Raw genomic sequence first — 23,441 nt, 5'->3', positions numbered from 1 at the left:
AATGACTTACTGCCAGATGATGAACTGAACTAGAGATTTCCTATTTTATTTTATTTTTAAATACTTTTATTTATTTGTGAGGGAAAGTGAGCGAGCAAGAGAGAGAGCACAAGCTAGGGGAGGGGCAGAGAGAGAAGGAGAAGCAAACTCCCTGCTGAGCAGGGAGCCTGACAAGGGGATCATGACCTGAGGCAGACACTTAACCAACTGAGCCACCCAGGCACCCCTAGAGATTTCCTATTTTATAAACAAGGGTTTAAAACATAAATATATTTCTCAAACTGCAAGAAATGTTTGATTAAAATTTGAGAAAATGCTCATTTCACTCTGGGGAGTAAAAAAGAGAGAAAGAGATGATCTCAGTCATGATGGCAACAAAAATGTATCTCATTAGTGAATGTAACATAATATGAAGACACAGAATTTCAAACCTGTCCCTCAGGCAACACTTTGCAGTTTATTGATTGTAGCAATATATGCCTAACTCTGCATGGCAGTAAAGTATATTAAATTAAATTCCGCTAGCCTATGACTTGAGATCCCTACATCGAAAGATTGCTATTCTAACCACTTGAGCATTTTGCATTTCCCCAGCATTGAATGTTTTATAGGTGTCTGTGTTTACAGCAGTCATTTATGTCTATTTTATTTATGATTACTCACTCAGGATGGATGGTCACTTGGTAAGCTCATCTCATTGGAAAAGACACTGGTATTAATAACCTGATTCGATGCAGAGGAAAACAAGTGTCATCATAAACATATATTGATATTCCTTTTTTGTCACCGAGTTTTGAGTTCCTACCTCTCTATGTGGCTCGGACCGCAGGTTTAAAAAAGGAGAAGAAAAGAGGACAAAAACTCTCACAAGGAGGACAAAAGCTCTCACGTGTGACAGTTGTTTCAAAAACTGAATTTCCAGCATTTCTTTCTTCAACCTAGTCTAAAATATTTTCAACATTTTGAAGAAGGTTTAAATCCCTACTTAGGTAGAAAATTCTATACTTTCTTCTTTTTTTTTCCCAGAGGTTCAACCTCTTACATTAAGAAAATGACAAAATACAATGTTTTATCATGGGAGAATAATGATAACACTAGTAATGGAAGAAGGGAAGAACCCAAAATGTTCAATTTCAAATAACTAACTCTAACCTTCTCTATGACAGTTATTCTTATGAGGATTTTGTAATTATTGAGAGAGAGAGAGAGATGGTGTGTGTGTCTGTGTATGTTTAGATTAATTTTGAGTTTTTGATGTTGTTTAATCTAAGGCTTTGATGCTTCTTTTTGTTATCCGACAGGGTAATAATAGAACTGTTTGATGGCCACAGTATAAATACCAGACCATAAACATTATGCTAATCTCACAAGAATAGTTACATGTGAATAACTTGAATGACTAAATAAACATACTGCTTGTATTTGATTTTACACTAATTAAAATAATTTAGTGTTAGATCAAAATTAACTTTTCCCTCATTTAAATTCCTGCAGCATTTAGATGTCCATCCAGGATATATGGAAGACTTCATCATTTCCCAGGAATTTGGAGAGGCAGAGGAAAGGTGGGGAACTTCACTGGTAAGTAAGCCAACTGAACAACCCCTCAGACCAGACAGAGCTAAGCTGGATGGAGGTTTGATGAGAACTAGGTTAAAATCTGTTTTAATAAAGAAAAAGAGAAGAAATGGTGGATAGACATTCTCACCCAGCCCCAGTAGCTGACAGGGACCATGCCAACCAGATCGCCTACATAAAGGGAAAGACCAGAGGAGGGGCGCCAATGCTCACCAGAAAGTTCAGCAAAGATATTAAGAGAGAATGGGTAGAGGATAGACAATAAGAAGAGGACCCAGAGAAGGGTGTTCTTTCCACTTATGTTTAAGGGGTGTGCATTCACTGTGCCAGTACCAGTCAAATTACGTATGTATCAACTCATATCAATTCTGTAAGTAAGTTGCAAATGAATAAAGAATGAAAAAAAATATTCCTGGGCAGTTATGAGTACCTTTGGCCATTTAGATAATTTTAATTTTGTATGATTTTAAATTTTCACTTAGACAAATATTTGTGGTCTTAGGAGAATCAGATTAGAAACTCCTGTGTTTAACCCATGTCAAACCTGATCTTTATGGTACTGGCTTAGCCCAGTTGAGAACACTTAATTAATAAGATTGCTATTTGGTGTCCTCAGTGCAAAATATCACTTGGAAGTATCGTTGTGGAAGTATTTCACCACAACCTGGGGTGAATCTGTTATTAAGTTTCAAGGCTTTCAGTCTTCTAAATTACTATGCCTGGGTCCCACCTACTTTGTCTACTTAGGGAGAGTCCCACAGGTGCCCCATTACCGATCTTTGTTCTCCTCACCTAGAACTTAATTAATAGAGTAGACACCTTCTACCTGGTAAGCACCATCTTCCTCATAGTAAAAGCCTAATTCAGTTTCTCCTAATGAAAGTTTAATGCATATTCTGCTACATCCTGTGACCCAGCAGGGACAGAAAAACTAAGAGTAACAGATGGGATAGAATGAGAGATACTGGTGAGATGGAAATTAAGGTGTCAAGCTGCAAAACAGGAAGCAGAGCCAACTTTAAATGGCAGGAAATACAGCCAAGTGCCAGGGCACTGTATCCAGAGAATATAGTGCTGGTGGGCACTAGTTATCATCAGGAAAAAGAAGAAATGGGGAAGAGAGAGAGAGGGAGGCCATCAACCGAATCTAGAACATTTCATTTCTCATTTAAAAAAAGAGAGAGATCGATCTAATGCAAACACAGCAAAATGAGAATATTTGTTAAATCTGGGTGGTGGATGCCAGTGTATATAATAAACCAGTGGTTCTCCAACTTGGGTCCCCAGACCACCAGCATCGATATCACTTGGAAACTTGTGAGAAATGCAAATTCTCAGACTCCACCCAAGACCTACTGAATCGCAAACTCTGGAAATGGAACTCAACAATATGTGTTTCAGTAAGTCCTCAGGTGATCCTGGTACACACTAAAGTTTGAGAACCGTTGTGTTAAGAGTATTTTCTTTGCTTGTTTGTATGTTGTTTTAAAATGTCGCAGAGGTGATGGGGAGTCCTGACAGGGGCATTGGTGGAGGGCAGCTCTGGGGAGAGGTCGAATTATTCTGGTTCTAGCGAGAGTTTTAGGAATAGGACCCTGGTGCCCTGCAGGGTGAGGGATGGGGTGGGCAAGGGCTAGTGTAGAACAAAAGTGAAAGGGAGGTTAAGCATGACAAAGTCTCAGGTCCAGGACAAGAAGGCTAGAACACTGTTAGCAGAGAACATGGTTGGAGACTTAGACCAAGAGATGGTAGGCCTGCTGTGGCCAAGCAGGGCCCACTTCAGCACAGGGCTGCTTAGCTACAGCAGGACTGACTTGCGGCTGAAATGCCTGGGCTACTGAAAGCCCTTTCTTGCCTCCCCTCCTTTGTCCCTGCTTGCCTTGTCACCCAGGGCAGACCACAGACAATCCTGCAGGGCAGGGCCAAGGGGCTTCACAGCAATTGGAGGGCTAGGCTAGCTAAGAGTAAGGCTGGTCCTTGCCTTTGGACAGAACTTCTCTGCAGTAACAAAACTCTCGGTTCCTTGCCTATTCCAGATCTGAGCAAAAGGAGCAAAGTTAATTTAAAACATTTTTTTAAACTATATTTTCAACTCTATAAAAAGTAACAAATTTTAAAATGTACAGAATACAAGTTTACCAACAATCATGACCAGGAATTAAATATTCACAAGAATCCAAGTCTTCAGGTTTGGCCTGAATTGACCCAGATGTTTTTCTCATCTTTTTAGTGTCTCTTATGTGGCTCCTCTCCTACGTACTTTCTCTTTCATCCCAGAAAGTTCTTAAAGCTCCTGGAGTTTAAATGCACTGACCCGAAGCTCCCTGCCAAGACATTAGTACTAATGGCCCAGTCTGAAGAGGCTGCTGTATTAAGGCATCAGTGCTTGACGCTTCAGTCACACTTACCTTGGTGAAGAATCCCTTATCATTTTACCTCAGACAGTGGATGCTGAGAAGGAAAAAAATGTAAGGAGCCTGAATTCTAAACTTTTTTTTTTTTTTTTTTAGATTTTATTCATTTATTTGACAGATAGCCAGCAAGAAAGGGAACACAAGCAGGGGGAGTGGGAGAGGAAGAAGCAGGGTCCCAGCGGAGCAGGGAGCCTGATGCGGGGCTCAATCCCAGGACCCTGGGATCACGCCCTGAGCCGGAGGCAGACGCTTAATGACTGAGCCACCCAGGCGCCCCAGAATTCTAAACTTTTTAACATTGCTTTTGAATTTAGTACAAATGGCACATCATAGATAACTCACTACTTCAATACACACGCATACACACTGAAGTTTATAGAAATAAGTGTTTAATCCTTCTCAGAGATTTATTTAGCACACTTTGGAAATGTTTGTGTTACAGTGCTGTCATTTACCAAAGTGCAGGAATACATCATGTTTCCTCACAGGGATATCTAAATCTCCAAGATCTACTAAAGGCAAACTACTATCATTATCCTGTTTCAGTTATAATCAAGAACTGGTATTCATTTCAGTATCTTCCCTTTTATTCAGTAGTAAAAATTTCCAGGAAGCATGTCACATGGGCTCAAAGAATCCAGAGGAAGTGAAAACTTTCCAAAATGAAAATTCCAGTTTTGTAGGAATAAAAATTACTCTGAACACGAAATTAATGTTCATAGGTGTAATAGGCAGAATGCCCCTGTAAAGACGTCCACATTCCAAATCCCCAGAACCTGTGAAAATGTTAGGTTGCACAGAAGGGGGAATGAAGTTTACTAATAAACAGACTTTAGGGAAAGTACCACAGATGACCCAGGTGATCCTGATGTAATCACAAGGGTCCTTAAAAGGAGGGAAATAAGGGTACAGAGAGGAAGTGGAGAGCAACCAGTGACATGGCAGCATGAGGACTTGGGCTGAGGTTGCTGGCTCTGAAGACAGAAAGGGGCCACAAACAAAGGGAAGCAAGTAGCCTCTAGAAGCTAGAAAAGGCAGGGATATAGATTCTCCCCTAGAGCTTCCAGAAGGAACAGTCTTACAGACACCTCGATTTTAGCCAAGTGAGACATACTTCAGACTTCTAACCTCTGGAATTATAAGGTAATAAATTTGTGTTCTTGCTGTTGTTGTTTTTAAAGATTTTATTTATTTATTCGAGAGAGAGAGAGCACAAGCAGAGGGAGCAGCAGGCAGAGGGAGAGGGAGAAGCAGACTCCCCGCTGAGCAGGGAGCCCAATCCGGGACTCCATCCCAGAACCCTGGGATCATGACCAGAGCCGAGGGCAGACGCTCAACTGGCTGAGCCACCCAAGTGCCCTAAACTTGTGTTGTTTTAAGTCAGTAAGTTTATGGGAGTTGGTGATAGCAGCAATAGGAAAGTAATACAGTAGGTTTCTGGGAGATACAGTGGAAAAGTCAGAATCCCCATTTTTCAGGACTAACTTAGGAAACTTACACTATTGAGGGGGAGCAGGAGCAGGAAGGCAAGGAGGAGGGAGATTTCCTGAGGTTATGCTGGCCAGGTCCTCCTCTCAGTCTCTCTCATCATGAATCTTCTCTTTCAAGAGAGAATTCTAAGAAAGGAGAGAGCTGGTTTGGCAATTGAAGTCTGAACCCTGACTTCTTCATTTGTAAATGAGGAGATTAGATCAGATCATTTCAAGAGAAAACCAAGCCCACCTTGGAAATGCCCTAATTCTGTCAATGAGGAGATATGAATATGTACTACGTGTATAGAACTAGTCCATCACTTCAAGTATCAAAAAGGCTCAAAACTTAAAATCTGTATGTGGTTTGGTTATAACGAATGAGGACTTGGAATAGCCTGCTTTATTTCATTATGTTTAAAAGATCTATATTTTCTATTATTAGAAAACACCTTCTGAGTTTGGTTTGTAATTCCTTAAGCTTGGGGTTCAACTACCACGAAAGTGAAGCTCAGCAGGATGGGATTGTGTGACCACATCACGTGCCAGGGATGGGATAGTTTTCTGCAGGTGGAATACTGCTCTCTAGCTGCCACTCAAGTGATTTTGCATCTGCAAATGTCCCAATGTCACAGCTACTGTTCTTATTGAAAAAAATGAATGAATATGCATGCATGAATGAGTATCCTGGCTCCTTGGCTGCTTGTCTTCATTTATCCCTCTCTCTACATAACCCAGCTGGGAAGTGAGAAAATACAGTAGCTGCCTCTGGCCCAGGACACACCTGATTTGCATTCCTCCATCCATACTTTTCTTATCATATAACGAAGATCAGGTTGTTATTTTGGAACAACTTAAATATTGCTTTAACACATATCTTTCTCATTTTAATAAGATGAAGTAGAAAGAATATATATTCCTTCAGAGTCTTACATCCAAAATACACTGATGTTTCTAACAAATAATAAAGATTAAAAAATAAAAACCAACCAAAAGAAATTGAATTTTTGCCACAGACTGAGTTGTAACACCATGAAAAACTGGCTCAAATGATCTGCATGCCTCACCCTGGCATTCTCTCTCTTCTCTCACTAACTCATTTTCCACTTAATCTTCTGTTCATACAATTATCCACATTCTCTATATTGACTCCTGTATCATGAGTTTTTTATAGTGGTCTTTTGTTTGAATGAATTAAGATTGGCTGTCTAAAAGGCACTGACTAACTCCATAAGGCATGAGTTAATTAATCTGTTTGATTTTATTTTTCCCCCACCATGTGAAACTAATGTTATATCAGAGGTTGACCTTGATAGATAATCAGAAATAATGAAAGAAGAAGACAGAGAACTGATTTTCAGATATTTATTAGTGTTCATATTTTTCCAGACTGAGGAATTTTAAACTTTCATGTAAAACGTTTTCTAAAAAGAATGCATATTATTCACAGAATATGCCTGACAATATGTAGTATAAAAATAATACTTCTTAGGCCAGTTTAAGATCACTTTACTATCTTACTGAAGTGGCATACAGTCTTAGGAAGAACCTATTCTTTTTTTTTTCTTATTCTGAAAGTTACAGCCACATTGAGCAAAATCCTGCATTTCTTCCTTCCCATTTCCCATGATGCTGGAATATTACCCAGGAAATAAACATGATTGAATCTGTTTGTTTCCTGAAACCATGAGAAAAATGTGAACTGCTTGGAAAGTTACACCCAAGGGAAAAGGCTCATGCTGAGATCATTGACGTTGTGAACGTGTTTGGTTACTTTTCTCAAGAGTCCACTTCTCATCACTGGATTGGGAAGCCCGCAGCCCATGGCGAAACAGCCTTCTGTCCAAGGTCAACAGAGTTGGGGAAAAGGACTAAGCTGAACAGACCTTTTGAATGTACAGAGATGTTGATGGTGGCAGAAATATTGCACTCAACCTTCCACCTCTGTCACCTCCTTGGCAGGGCATGCATTTGATATTTTAAGTATAATTTACTAGATGCCTTCAAACCTAATCAAAGATTTGGATTCAATTTCTTCTACTCTCCAAGCTGCCTTTGTTCACATCTGTGGCCTCAGCTCTCGTAGAGTTAGTTCTTTGTTTAGCTTGTTTGCAGTCACATGTATAAATAAAGTGGCAGGCTGTAAAGGACTTTTTGGACAACTGCCATTATGAGAATAGGGAATTGACAAAGAGAAAGAGAAGAGTTAACAGCTCTGCTGTGTAGTGAGCAAAATAGGAAAATATCAGGGGGAGGAGAAAGGAAACAGGAGAGCTCCGTGTTTGAGGTGTGTCATGAGAGAGCACGCTAGAGCGTGGAAGGCATGAGATGGGTAAAAGAAATCAACAACCAAAACAGTCAAATACAGAATTCTTGCACGGCACAGAAGAAGAGGAGGACATCTAGTTGGATTATTTAAAAAAAAAAAAAATAGCTCCCGTAACCAAAAGGTTGGGAACTGGCTGAAAGGCAGAATCTATGGAGGATAATGAAAATGCAAATGAGACCTGTTTTGCCCTATAATTCGACCTGGAAGCAACAAACTTTGAAATAAAAAAAATTCGTGGCAATACGGAGGGGTTAGAAGAATACTTGAAATTTTGTCTTGAAAAGAGAACTCTCAAATCTTTTTCTTTCTCTTGAGAAATCTTTCCTAGCTCCTTCATTGCAGTTTCCTTCCTCCTGATGACACACTGCTTTCTGAGTTTGGTTTTACTTATTAATAGCTTTCTAGCTTGTGGCTGAGAAGGTTTTACTCTCTGGGGTCCATGTCTTTTTCTCTTGAACATTAATATCTCATCTTCTATCTCCCTGTCTTCTCGATCAAATGTCTACTGCCTACTTTGCACGGCTTTTTCATCCGTTGAAATTTACATAGAATAAAGGCAGAATCATGGCATGACATGTTCACTTAGCCACTATTAATATTGCAATGGCTCTAGAACACAGTTTAGGGATCATCTAGTAACTAGTTAACTCTTCATATTAACTGTTAAAAATGTTAAAGACCTCAGTTTTCTCTTTTTATCATTATCCAGGGTTCTTTTAAAAATGTTTTCTTTATAAAATGCATGTGAAATGGTCTAGAATATGTCATTGTGACATAAAAATTATTTTGTGGAAGATAGTTGAAATAGGCTTTTTTTCTGAATTTCCTTATCTGCCTAAAAGCAGAGCCTCCCAAAAAAACTCAGTTGTCCTATATCCCCTTCCTAGGAGTTTCCCAGAGTAAGGGAAATTGACTCTTATAACCGGAGAGAAGTCACACCTAAATAGACATTGTCTTAAAACTATTATTATCTCCTATCTATTCTTCTAATGGTCCATTCATCTTTCTTAAAAATCATTTGGTTTCTCTTCTCCCTTCCCTTTCCTCTGCTAAGATGACCTATAAGTCCCAAATTCTAACCATCTCCTTGATACACATTTTTCTGTGAACTTCCACACCTAGGTAATGAAACCTTGTCTTTCATTAATCTTTTGTCAGTTTAATTTGCAGCCCTCCAATATAAACCAAAGAGGGTAGAATAAGAATTTTTCCTGCCTGACATGGGCCATTCAGTATGAACTTTTCAATGTCCTACTGCCATATGCACTCTGATAACCCTGCATGTTTGTCCACCAACTTCTCCATTCTGCACAGGTCCTAGCCCTCCTCCTTGCCATTTCTGATGTGCCTCTCTGTCTGATGTCAACCTCTATTTAAGAAATACCTTGTCAAAAAGACAAGAAATAACAAGTGTTGGTAAGGATGTGGAGAAAAAGGAACACTTGTACACTGTTGGTGGGAAAGTAAATTGGTGCAGCAACTCAGGAAAACAGTTTCCTCAAATTAAAAATAGAAATAGAATACGATATGATCATATTCCACTATGGAGTATTCATCTGAAGAAAATAGAAACACTAATTTGAAAAGATATATGCACCCCTATGTTTATTGTAGTATGAATCATAATAGTCAAGATATGGAAGCAATGCAAATGTCCATCACCAGATGAATGGATAAAGAAGTGATGTGTGTGTGTGTGTGTGTGTGTGTGTGTGTGTTTATGATGGAATATTATCCAGCTACAAAAAGAACAAGACCCTCCCATCAAGCATAATAACATCCACATTATAGGGTTCTCAGAAGAAGAAGAAAGAAAGAAGGGGGCAGAAAATTTATTTGAAGAAATAATAGCTGAAACTTCCCTAATCTGGGGCAGGAAACAGATATCCAGATCCAGGATGCAGAGATCCCAAAAAAATTCAACCCAAGGAGAGTCACACCAAGACACATAGTAATTAAAATGACAAAAAGTACTGATAAAGAAAAAAATTTAAAAGCAACAAAACAAGACTGTTACATACAAGGGAAACTTCATAAGGCTATCAGTGGATATTTCGGCAGAAAATTTGCAGGCCAGAAGAGAGTGGTGTGGCATATTCAGAGTGCTGAAAGGGAAAAATCTGCAGCCAAGAGTACTCTATCCAGCAAGGTTATCATTCAGAATAGAAAAAGAAATGAAGACTTCCTCAGACAAACAAAAACTGAAGGAGTTCATGACCATTAAACCAGTTCTACAAGAAATATTAAAGGGGACTCTTTGAGTAGAAAGGCAGACCAACAGTGAGAGTATGAAACTACAAATAGATAACAGATACGCAAAAAATAAAGGGATACAAGTATATCACTAAAGAAGGCCAACAAACCATGAAAGAGAGCAAACAAAACAAGCAAAGGAAAAAGAGAGAGACCAAGAAACAGGCTCTTAACTATAGAAAACAAACTGATGGTTACTAGAGAGGGGTAGGTCAAGGGATGGGAGAAATAGGGGATGGGGATTAAAGAGTACACTTATCATAATGAAAATAAAATGTAAAAAAAAAAAGATCTTGCCATTTGCAACAATGTGGATAGACCTAGGGGATATAATGCTAAGTGAAATAGGTCAAACAGAGAAAGATAAATACCATGTGATTTCACTTATATGTAGAATCTAAATAATAATAATAATAATAATAAAGCAGAAATAGACCCATAAATACAGAGAACAAACTGATGGGTGCCAGAGGGGAGGGGTGGGGGATGGGCCAAATGGGTGAAGGAGAGTGGGAGATACAGGCTTCCAGTTATGGAATGAATAAGTCATGGGGATAAATGGTACATAGGGAATATAGTAAACAAGAAAAAAAATCTAAGATTCTCTTCCTTGATTTGAGGAACAAACCCTAAAAGTGAGAATAGCTAATATCTCATTGAGCATTTACTACGAACCAGGTAGTGTTCCTAGTACCTTCCCTTAGAAGTTAAATAATGGGGGCGCCTGGGTGGCTCAGTTGTTAAGCGTCTGCCTTCGGCTCAGTGTGTGATCCTAGGGTTCTGGGATCGAGCTCCGTATCAGACTTCTCTGCTGGGAGCCTGCCTCTTCCTCTCCCACTCCCCTTGCTTGTGTCCCCTCTCTTACTGGCTGTCTTTCTCCCTGTCAAATAAATAAATAAAATCTTAAAAAAAAAAAAAAAGTTACATAATGGGGCACCTGGCTGGCTCAGTCAATAGAGCATGCAACTCTCGATCTTAGAGTCATGAGGTCAAGCCCCACGTTGGACATGGAGCTTACTTAAAAAAGTTTAAAAACTTGCTGGAGGTCACAGTTCTCCTGATGACTAGATAGAGATTCCAGGGCACGTCATCTGGGGCCAGAGCTCACTTTCTTAATCAATACACTTGATTATTCTTCCTCCCTTGTTTTCAGTAACCAATGTTTTAATAGAACCAGGTATAAGATAATAGGAAGTTATGTGTCCTGGGACCTATTATAGAGGTCATACCCTACAAAAAGCATTAAAATTTAAAATTCAAGAACACTTTTTAAATCTAAAAATTTTTTAATTTAATTTTTTTGCCAAACAAAACCACTGTCCTTTGATTAGGACTGCTGGGGCAAGCTGCTAGTTTGTGGTCTTTGCCCCACAGTCAACTACCACCTTAGTAAATACCAAAGTTTCATACTATGCTCCCTTTCTCTGTAGAGATCAAATGCCAAAGATGGATGGACATTCCACTGGCATTTCAAGCTCATAATGGTTAAAATTAAACTGAATTCCTACACTACCTCTTCACAATGAATTGTCTTTTTGGTGTTTCTGGTTCCAATGTTCTGTAGTTAATCTGTGTTCAAATCACTAGCCAATTGTTGACTTCTTTCTTTCTGTGGTATCCAAAAGCCCATCATGGGTGAAACCAAATTTCTTTTTAGCATATCAAATCATTTCCTCTTTAAATCATAATAGATAAAGACCTAGTTCAGGTCTTAGTCTTCACACCTAAGCCAACCTTTTAAATTGTGTCTACGCTTCCAGTCCCTCTGATATCCAACTCATTCAGTTGGCTTTAAATTAATCCTGCTAAGCAAAATAAGTCAAGCAGAGAAAGACAATTATCATATGGTTTCACTCATTTATGGAATGTAAGAAGTAGGAAGATCGGTAGGAGAAGAAAAGGAAGAAGAAGGGGGGATAAACAGAAGGGGGAATGATCCATGAGAAACTATGGACTCTGGGAAACAAACTGAGGGCTTCAAGGGGAGGGGGTTGGGGGAATGGGATAGGCTGGTGATGGGTATTAAGGAGGGCACATATTGCATGGTGCACTGGGTGTTATATGCAAGTAATGAATCATGGAACTTTACCTCAAAAACTAGGGATGTACTGTATGGTGACTAACATAATAAAAAATATTATTACAAAAAATTAATTAATTAATTAATTAACCCCACAAGCAACTACTTGTGCCACCCCTCTTCTTTGAAGATGCAATTGTTCTTCTGCTAAATAATATTCTAAAAGGTGCTCTTTTAGTAATAAAGGCTGAAAGGAATGTGCATGTAGGAATCTGGAAAAGACTTCATGAGCTAAGGCCCTTAGAAGTGAGTCAAGGCAACTCTCAAATTGAGCTGCTCTCCTATCTTTCTCTCCCTCCTGGTTTCTCTGCTTATCTTCACACATCAGCCACTGTGTTACCCCCCTCATGTGGTTTCCCTTTCTTATTCATAGCTTGAACCTGTACCATGCCAGGACAAATTCTGCCTGATCTCCCAAGTTCAGGGGCAACCACTATATGCAACAGAGTCTCAGTTCCACAGTTTCAAAGTCCCTGAAAAAAAAAGAAGATTCAAGCTATTCATCATTTGTTGTTCATTTCTAGAAGGAATATTTCCCTATATTTCCCCTTCTTATCTTGCTTTAGGATTGGTCTCTATTTGTCTCCAGAGGTGAGAGAGTATAGGAATCAATACTTATAGATCTTCTCTATTCTTTAACTCTCTCGTCATTGGGTGGGTGTCTAAAGACTTACGTCATCAGTGAGACTGTAAAGAACTTGGCTTCTTTGGGCCACCTTATCAGTAGTGAGGATCATTTGCTCCCTAAACACTCTGCACCTTGGTTCTTTCTCTCCCTCCCCTCTTCTTCCCCCACCATCCACTCCCTTTTCTCTACCCCTCCCCTCTTCTGCCTCTTCTTTCCTCTTCTCCTCCCTTTGTCCTCCCCTTCCTTCTTGTCTCTCTTCCCCTCCTTCCCTATCAGCAGCACTTGAGGAGCCAGGCTCGCCTTATATATACAATCTCCATGAAGTAGGTTTAGAGGAGGAAAGTATCTTTTTCCTCTGCCTTTCTAAGTTCTTGGGTGGGACCCCTGTAACAAAAGACACAGTCACAAGAGAAAAACATACATATTTAATGTGTTTTATTTGACACAGGAGCCTTCATAAGAAAACGAAGACCTGGGGCGCCTGTGTGGCTCAATTGGTTAAGCATCTGACTTTGGCTCAGGTCATGATCTCAGGGTCCTGGGATCGAGCCCCATGTCAGGCTTCCCACTCAGTGGGGAGTCTGCTTCTCTTCTCCCTCTGACCCACCCCCCTCCGCTTGTGCTCTCTCTGTCTCTCTCTCTCAAATAAATAAATAAAATCTTTAAAAAATAATAAACATTAAAAAAGAAAAGAAAAGAAAATGAAGACCTAAGGAAGTGGTTAAATCTCAGTATTTTTGTGCTGGGTTGGATGCAAAGTGAAAAGTTGTAGAAAGATGTGATAGGACAAGGGTTTGAACTAAGTGTCATAAACTGGGGAAAACAGCAAGGCCTGTTTGTTTAGATTCTTCTCTGTGTCCCTCTGTGTCTTCAAAGGTAAGGATGCTCCTTTTCTCTGGGTATCAGAGGGCACCTCTTACACAAAGTTTTTATGACCACTTTGGGGGAAGGTCAGAAAGTCCTTCCTGTATGTGTTGTTTTCAAATTCCTTCAGTTTAAAAAATATTCAGTATGTCAGGGTGCCATATTTCAGGGTAGTATTTCCTGAACCTTGTCACAACCAAACCAATGCACCTAGCTAGACCTACATGTTTTAGTTCCAGTTTTCTGCCTGCATCTGAGTTAATCAGACCTAGCCTTCCCAAGGAGTTAATCATCTTCAATCTAGGGGAAAGCTCAATTTTAGCTTCAGATCTGAGGGATTCCCTAATCCAGTTTTACTAGGGAGCCTTGTACCTTGAGAATTACTGGACCTCTACATTAAAACTTGATCTCCATTGTTATCTCTTCTTAATTTGTTAGAATCTGTATCTATCTATCTATCAATCTATCTATCTACCTATCTATTTGGATTTTCATTTTATATATATATATGCTTTTCTCCCTTGGCCTTGAACAGAGACCCCAGACCTACTGATACTTGAGATGGGAGTTAGGTATAGCCAGGGGCTGGGTCATGTAGTCTCATTCCTGAGGTAACCCTACCTCCTGGTTTGCCAGGGTCAGCCCCACTTTACTCCTCATGACCCTACTGACTTATTACTATAGCACCCTCTCTCTTAACCGGGTTTCAGTAAGGACAACTGATAAAAGTCAACCTATCTGTTGTCCACCTAATAAGGGCTATTCATCTGCAGATTCCTTCAGGAGAGGTATATGTTTAGCTATCATTATAAAATGTCTTGTATCAGCTACAAACTTCTTGATTTGCTATTTGAGGCCCTCCATATTACTTCCCCTATTATCTTGTATGCTTTTTACACTTTAGCTAATACATCCGCTATTTTTTTGTGGTCACCATTTTGGTTTTCTATCTCTATCCCGCTTTTGTTTTACTCTGGAAATGTCTATCTCTTCTGTTTTTCATTCTGTCCCTTACAAAGCCCTGGCTTTCTTTCCTTCTTTCCAAATCCAGCAGAAGTGCTATCTTCACCACAAAACATAACATAAGAGTTCATACAGAAATAACATGGTTTTTGAATGTTGATAAACAAGGACTTGAGCTTCTGTTCCATTAAGCTTAATTATCTTCTGCCACAGTTATGTCATATATCTAATGGGGAAAACACCTACCTAATAGGGTTGTTGTAAGATTAAATGAAATAATTGTTTATGTAAAAACATCTGGCATAGAATAGTTGGTAAATAAACATGGGTTAATTTCCTTTTATACCTCTGAATTCATATAGCACTTTTGGTATACCGCCTTATATTACAGGTGTTTACATATGGGTTTTACCACTTAACTAGATTTCTTAAAATCAAATCTTATGATGTATATGTGTGTGTGCACACACACATAAACACATCATACATACATATATGTATACATATGTATCACGTGTATTTTGTATGCATGTATATGCATGCATGTATATATACACGTGTGTATGCATACATATATGTATGTATACAGAAAGCATTTTTATTACATATTCATTCATAAATGTCCAAACTGAGACCCAGAGACATTACGACTTGCACCCAGCTAATTCGTTGATAAAGGTTGCCTCCTTTTCTTCCACCCAAGTTTTTATAAAAGGTAAGTATGTATCTATATATAGACCTACACCCTAGGGAAGTCTATATAATGTGTTGATTGAACACTAAAGCCTAGAAGTTGGTACCATACTGGCACAAACAGTCTCTTCATGTATGTGGACACACCATCAAGCACACACTATGATCTGCCCTCTTTGTTTGTTTGTTTTTGTTTGTTTTTTAATAATTTTTATTTTGTTATATTAGTCACCATACAGTACATCGCGATCTGCCCATTGACTGCAGTTGCGCTGGCTCCATGCCTTTACTGATCTGAGTCCAATTCAGTGATACGGACACTGGAGTAGAGCATCCAGGTTAAACTGGGAAACTTCCATAAGGGTAAATCTGGTTTGAATCCTGGTTCTCCCATCTCCCAGATTCAGACCTTGACAAAATTATTTAACTCCTCTGTGCTTCAGTTTTGTCATCTGAAAAACAATATCTATTTCATAGGGTTATTTTGAGGGCTAAATGGACCGGCACTTTAAAGGACTTAACCTGACATATAGTTAGTACTTAGCATTAGCTCTCCTCCTCTACTGGTGATTCTACTTTAGAATTTGGAAGTTTGTGGGAGCTTCCCTCTGCTTGCTAAGTGGGATGCTGCCTGATTCATGAAGAGCTTAATAAAGCCCATTCGACCTTTAAAAAAGTGGATGGGGGAAGAATATTTCATGTGAAATATTATGTGACATGTGAAAATTATATGAAATTCAAATTTCAGTGTTCATTACTAAAGTGTTATTGGAAGACAACCATGCTTATTTATTAAAGATTGTCCTGTGGCCGCTTTCATACAACAGCACAGTTGAGTAGTTGCATCAGAAAGTGTATCCTACAAAGCTGAAAACATTTGCCAACTGGCTCTTTACAGAAACATTTGTTGGGGCGCCTGGGTGGCACAGCGGTTAAGCGTCTGCCTTCGGCTCAGGGCGTGATCCCGGCGTTATGGGATCGAGCCCCCAGGTCAGGCTCCTCCACTATGAGCCTGCTTCTTCCTCTCCCACTCCCCCTGCTTGTGTTCCCTCTCTCGCTGGCTATCTCTATCTCTGTCAACTAAATAAATAAAATCTTTAAAAAAAAAAAAAAGAAACATTTGTTGATCTCTGCTCTAAAAGATTAAATGACTTGCCCCAAATTACAGAGCTTGTAGGGCCAGTATTTTGCATCTTGAATCCAGATCCTTTCACCATCTCAAAAAAACAAAACAAAACAAGACTCAACTATTAGATATCTCTTTACTTTTTAGAGACACAAAAAGTATATATATTTGTGTTTTTTAAATCTTTTTGGGTGTGCCAGTCTTCTTAGCTTCAATTCAATTGTAAAAAGCTTCAAATATGGAAGCGTGGTAAGTGCAAAGTCCACAGATGCAGCCTCTGGAGTACAACTGACATGAGCACTTCCTCCTTACCACTAATCAGACAGCTCCACTTTGCTGTCTCAAGCTCTCCTCAAAGCTGAAGTGTGTCACCTGCAGGATACTTGTCTCTTCCCACAGCACCGTGATGAGACTTATTCTTAGCCTGACCCCAGCCGTAATACTTACCAAGAGTATTACACCCCTTGGTGATTTTGTGACTAAGGAAAATCAAAATAACATCAGCTGGAGAAAAAATACCACCCTCCTATTATACCTTAATAGTGATTTCTCCTTAAAGTTTAAAAAAAAAAAAATACTTACAGACGATATCTGCTCTGCTTACCGTCTATACAGAGAAAGCTTTAGAAACTTATATGCCTACCTCTTCTGTTTCAAAATCAGTTTGTTAATGGTAGGTAAACTTACAATAACCTGGAAGAGAGTCCTCTGTTCTCAGCAGTAAGTAAGTTGCCTGGAAGATTTAATCAGGAGCAAGATGGCAAATTTGGGCAGTTTCCCAAATATTACTGGGTTGGCCCATGGTATTCATTATTTTCTCTTTTTGTATGAATTCTAAAAATTAATCATCCCCATATCCAAATATAAATATATAATCATATTCCAAAACCCAGTTAATTTTTGAAACAGCTTACATTTTGGCATAAGGTCCCTTCTCCCTTCCTTGTGTTAGTGCTGATAGCCCAGAATTGAACTCCTTCAGCAGTTGTAAATAGGGTATATAGTTTCTTTCCCAAATATTACATTGAGTACTAAGACCAGTTAGCCATTAGGCTGTAATTTCTCGTGTATATTATAGTTATTAATAAGTTTGTCAAGAGAAAAGGCAAAGCGCACATATACTACACTAAGCAAGTCTCGAGGGTATAGTTGTAAGATGGTTTATTTCGTCATCATCATGACCATTATTACACCTACTGGAAATATATGAGGACTGATTCTCTACTAAGCTATCAGTCAGGGAAACCTCTCCCAAGGCAGTAATCATTTAAGAGTAGAGAGAATGGGTACAGCAGAGACTGCTTAACTTGCCTTTGTTAAAATTTACACCAGGCCATGGAGCCTTCCTAATGGTATACGAAGCATTTTGTAATTTATCCTGCCACTGAAGATTTTAAGTTTTCATTTGAAATGATTTAAGATTTACAGAAAAGTTGTAAAAATACTACAAAAACAAATTTCCCTATATTCTTCACCCATATTCTTCAAAAGTTAACATTTTACATGTGCTTTATCATTTTTTGTACAAATAGATATAGATACATGAATAGATATAATTGTGTTTTTTTGCACCACTTGAGAGTAAGTTGTAGACATGATGCTCCTTTATCACTAAATACTTCAGTGTCTATTTCCTAAAACCAAGGGCATTCTCCACATAACCACAGCACAGTCATCAAAATCAGGAAATTAACTTTGATACAGTTAAGCCAGGAAATTAACTTTGATTTATGGAGCTCATTCAAATCTTACCAGTTGTCTTACAAATATCCTTTATAGGAAAAGAAAAATAACTCTGATATAAGATTCCTTCTAGGAGCACAAACTGTTGTTCGTTTGCTTTTCCTCTCTTTACTCTCCTTAATCTTGAATTTCCAGTCTAATTACCTTGATACTTTGGAAGAGTCCATGCCATTTATTTTGAAGAACACCAGTTTGTAGATTGTGATATTTCCTCATGATTAGATTCACACTATGTTTTTTGGGCAGGAATATCCAGAGTGGTGTTTGGCCCTTTCTTGGTGCATTGTATCAGGAGATACATGATGTCTACTTATTTAATTGTGGGCAATGTTAACCTTGAGCACTTAGTAAGGTAGTGTCTACCAGGTTTTTCTACTATCAATTTTCTATATTTTCCCTTTGTTAATAAATATCTTATCTGGGGACTGTTAATATCCTCTTTCTCATCAAACTTTGACCAGTAATACCTCGCCTAAAACAGTTATTGCTATGGAAGGTGCCAAATGGTGAATTTTTAATTTCATTACTCCTTCTACACTTATTACTGCATGGAAGAGCTTTTTCTTCCTTGTACATTTATTTATCTATTTATATTAGAATAAACATGAACTCTTATTCGATGAATTATAAGTCATTCACATCGTTGTTTATTTTGATGCCGAAATTGTTCCAGTTTTGGCTGGTGGGAGCCCCGATGCAAATTTCTGAGGTGAGCAGTAAGGTCACCTGAACTGTGTTTATGATAATTCTGGCAGCGCTGTAAAGAGTGCTTGAGAAATACAAGAGAGAAATACAAGAGTGCTTTAGGATACAAGAGAGAAAAGATGAGAAATGAAGTTTTTGGGTATGGAAAGGACAGACTGGGTCTTAATGTCCCTGGGGAGGCAGAATCACTAGGATTTAGAAATTGGGTATAGAGTTAAAAGAACAGAGGTATGGGTCTGTGTAACTAAGAAGATAGTGGTGCTTCAGTTAGAAGCAGAGGTGAGGTTCCAAATGAAGATACGTTTAGGTTTAGACTCACTGCGCTCAAGTCTCCAAGGAAATATCCATGTAGAGATTTTTTTTGCTATTTCTTTGCCCCCAACCAGGAATTCTACATCCTGAGACAATCAGATTCTACTATAACAGGCCAGGAAAGAAGGAAAGAGTGAAAGGATGGAATTCCCAGATACTCCTTCCTCCTGCCTTGTTCCCCAGCAGCATTCAGAGCAGGTGTTAACCGATGCACTTCTTTCCTGAGGTAGGAGAATGTGTGGTGACTGAGTGGTCTGTGTTCCTATTGCTAATGGGGTGATGGAGTGGCCTGAAAACCATGCCCTCTGGAATGTGTTGTATATTTTCACTCAGTAAAGCATTTTTTTTTTCTTAAGAAAAAAATAAAGACCTAGAGTTCAGAAAAGAAATGATGGTAAAGGAAGAGACTGGGGAATTGTCAAAGACTAAGGCTTTACAAATAAATGAGCTCATTTAGCAGGAGTGTAAAGCCAAAATATAAGTGGGGCAATTTTAAGGAAGGCCTACAATTAGAATGTCAGTGATAGAGTAAGGGAAAGACCCTACAGGAAGTAAGAATATCAAAGATGGCTTTTTGATCCATCATCAAAACCTAGATAAAAGACATTCTAAAAAAGAAGCAGTAGTAAATGGAGGTAAATTCTGGGATTGAATAAAGTGAAGGATGAGATGAGGCCATAAACTTGACAATTAGGAAGAGAATGATCTCAAGAGATCATTGTGGATAGGAACCAATTTATAGGTGAGTAAGATGAGGTAAGAAAGGGACAACAGTGAATACAGTCTGCACTTAGAATATCTGACAGTGTAAGGAAGATAGCAAGTACCTTGAATGAAGCAGGAGCAAGAGGATTTTCTTAGGATGGAGGACCTGACCATTGCTTTATTCTACGGTACATTAAAGAGGGTAAGATCAAGAATGTAAGAGGTCACCTTTGGAAAGCAGAAAGTCTTACCCTATCTGGAATGTAGAAGAGAATAATGGATGCAATTCTAGAGAAGTCTTGAAGTGAAGAGGAGGCTGATGTTTAAGCTAAATAGCCTGATTTTCTCAGTGTAGGCAGAGTGAAGGAAAGAGAAGGATTCAGAGATTTTTGAGGACTGGAAATTATTTTGGACAATGGCCATAGGAATGACATATGCCCAAGGATAATGTAGCAGCATGATTGCATATAGGAGAATCTAATTGTGCATATGCCATGTTAACGATGACTGAGCACATTAACACCACAAATCCTTGACAGATCAGAATAAACAAACGAATGGGTATGACGTGACTGTGTTAGGCTTTTCAGAAAGCAGATGTTGAGTCAGGATTAGATATGCAAGAGGCTTATTTGGAGGAAATGCCTATGAAGGATAGAAGGGAGGGAGTTGCAGAAGGTGGGGAGAGCCTTCAGACTGATGCAGGTCTGATCTCTGTGAAGGAGACAGAGAAGAAAGGATTAGCTAGGAAGAGTCTCAAACTTCAATGCAGTTCTCAGAAGTTTTGCCAAGCCAATGGGAAATCCTCAAGCAAAGTCCCCTGTTAAGGGAGTTTCCCATCTTGCAAGAATGGGCTGGCTTAAGTGTGCCATGGTCAGTCACTGGCTGGGAGCAGCCTGCAGAAAGCGTGGAGTGGGCCTTGGGGTCGATCCAGGGAGAAGGCAGCTCAGTTTTTCTCTGCAACAGGGGATTTGAGGGCCACGTACTCATGGCTGCCACAGTGAGCATGTAATACATACATGTTTTTCAAGATCAGTTCTCTGAGGGGAAAATGAATCCTCTGAAAGAGTTCCCAGCAAAAGCTCCAAAGATGGGCCAAGCTAAAAACCTTAGCCTGAGAGGACCTGTCAATCTGTTGTGACATGGGGCTGAAACTGAACCTAAGTGGATGGATTCAGGAGGCTCTGGAAGGTTTGAACTGCCAGATCCAAAGTGAGAGGAGTAGAACCTAGATAAAAGTTAGGTAAAGCACCTTATTGCCACTCTGAGGACCTTGCATCATAAATTTGAATAGGTAGGTGAGAAGTCAGGAAGGAGCAAGTCGTACAAGGTGCCTGAAGAGTTGTGGTGATTTAACAGGAGTAAGTGTGGTATTAAGGAAGAAACCATCAGGGATGTAAACGCTTGGTAGAAGAAACAAAGATCTCATTTTTAATGCTTCCCTGATCAAATTTTGGATGGCCTTGTGCTCTATGTTAATGAGAGAATCCATTTTTCTGATAGGTGAATAAAAAAAGATTAGCTAGAACATTCAGGACCAGCTGAGAATGGATAAACTGAATTTTTAATAACCTTAAATAGCATAATTGTAGGAATCCTGGCAGAAAGTTAAGGATTAGCAAGCGCTATGTAGAGAAACCAGTGTGGGCAGGTGGGGATAATCTAGGATGTTGGTCATAGCAATATCCATCCTTCCCCGTTTGTTGTTCTGTAGAGCTCTTGCTCATCCTCAGCCTAGGGTTGGTGTTAAAAAAACCTTCTCATGTGCTCCTGAAGAATTCTGACCCAGATATATACCAGTGCCTAGAACATTGCCTATAACATAGTAGGCATGCTTTAAGTATTTGTTGAATGAATGAACGCAGGTTCACTGAGATTTTATATGAGACATCAAATGTCATTCTGGAGGACAAACCAGAAAACCAGGAAGTCAGGACTTTTTTCTTCTGACTATCCCAGCTAAAGAAAGTCATCAGGGGCACTTGGGTGGCTCAGTCATTAAGCATCTGCCTTCGGCTCAGGGTGTGATCCCAGGGATCAAGCGCCACATCGGACTCCCTGCTCTGCTGGGAGCCTACTTCTTCCTCTCCCACTCCCCCTGCTCATGTTCCCTCTCTCACTGGCTGTCTTTCTCTCTCTGTCAAATAAATAAATTAAATAAATAAATAAATAAATAAAATCTTTAAAAAAATAGTCATCAGTTCATTTTCATTAATTTATCACCTCTAGTATGTACTTTCTTACCTCCAAGTATCCTGTTACTTCTATTATAGATAATATTTAATAGATGTCTCTACTTTGAAAGTTGCTGAATTAGTCTGGGTTCTCCAGAGAAATAGGACCAATAGGAGATAGGTAGATAGGTAGGTAGAGATAGATAGATAGATGATAGAAAATGGATTTATTGTAAGGAATTGACTCACATGATTATGGAGGCTGAGAAATCAAAGATCTATAGTCAACAAACTGGAGACCAAAAAGAGCTTATGGTATAAGTTCTAGTCCAAGTCCAAAAGCAAAAGAAGATGGATGTCCCAGCTTGAAGATAGGTAGAAAGAAAGAATTCTTTCTTATTCACCTTTTTATTCTGTTCAGGCCTTCTATAGATTGGATGAGGCCTATCCACATTGGAGAGGGCAATCTGCTTTACCAAGTCTACTAACATTATTCAAATGTTAGTCTCATTCAGAAACACCCTCACAGATACAGAGAAATAACGTTTAACCAAATATCTGGGCATTCCATAGCGCATTCAAGCTGACATAAAATTAACCATCATAATTGCTAATTGAAAATCTAAAAACAAAATTCTGTGAATAAATATTTAAATAAGTGGTTCTTCCTTAGTCTAGTCCAGTGAAGGTAACTTCCCCTGGGGTGGATTCAACACAGATGGAAGTAAAAATTAGACTTGGCTAATTCCAAAGTTTTCAGAATTACAAGGTTGCCTAAATGAGACCATTAATACAGACAAGACTGTGAAAAAAGCGAGCACTTTTCATTTTAATACTAACTGTCCTTAATGTATGTAAAAGACACAAGGACATAAAGCGTTCAGGGGCAGGTGGCAATCTCCTGGGTCAGGAGAACCAGCTCAGTGCTGATTATGTGTCATCATCCTTCAAGGTATGAGCAAGAGGGCAGAGCCAGGAGACTTCCATTTTTAGCTAAAGGGTTATGTCATTTTAGAATAAATTCAATAATTTTTCTAACTCAGTGTCAAACTTTAAAACTTAACTGCTCTGGACTCAGTTCTCTTGTGCAATGTTTCTGTGCTCAACAGCTTTCAAGTAATAAACAAGTAGAAACAATAAGACTACTACTCTATAGCTTGTCCACACTTTGTATGAGGCTCAGGTTTAAAGAAACTCAGTTTTTTTTGGGGGTGTGTGTGTGTGTTTAAGTAAGTTCTATGCCCACAATGGGGCTTGAACTCATGACCCCAAGATCAAGAGTTGCATGCTCCTGGACTGAGCCAGCCAGAAGAAGAAAGCCAGCCAGCCCCTAAGAAGCTCAGTATTTATAATCCTTCCTCTAATCATTTCCCAGGTTTTCGATTTTTTATAGGTACAAAACTCA

General features: G+C 39.1%; 1 long non-coding RNA gene across 1 annotated transcript in view; it reads left to right on the top strand.

Annotated features, from left to right (window-relative positions):
* Positions 1-2,497: 2,497 nt before the first annotated feature.
* LOC117802436 overlaps positions 2,498-23,441 on the top strand; it is a 30,103-nt gene continuing 9,159 nt past the window's right edge. The window contains exons 1-2 of the long non-coding RNA XR_004625852.1: positions 2,498-2,978; positions 19,232-19,383. This is a non-coding gene — a long non-coding RNA (uncharacterized LOC117802436). The remainder of the gene's footprint in view (positions 2,979-19,231; positions 19,384-23,441) is intronic.

The sequence above is a fragment of the Ailuropoda melanoleuca genome, chromosome 5 (assembly GCF_002007445.2).
Source record: "Ailuropoda melanoleuca isolate Jingjing chromosome 5, ASM200744v2, whole genome shotgun sequence".
NCBI classification, from domain to species: Eukaryota; Metazoa; Chordata; class Mammalia; order Carnivora; family Ursidae; genus Ailuropoda; species Ailuropoda melanoleuca.
Note: the sequence above shows the minus strand (reverse complement) of the source record. Positions and strands in the feature narration are given on the sequence as shown.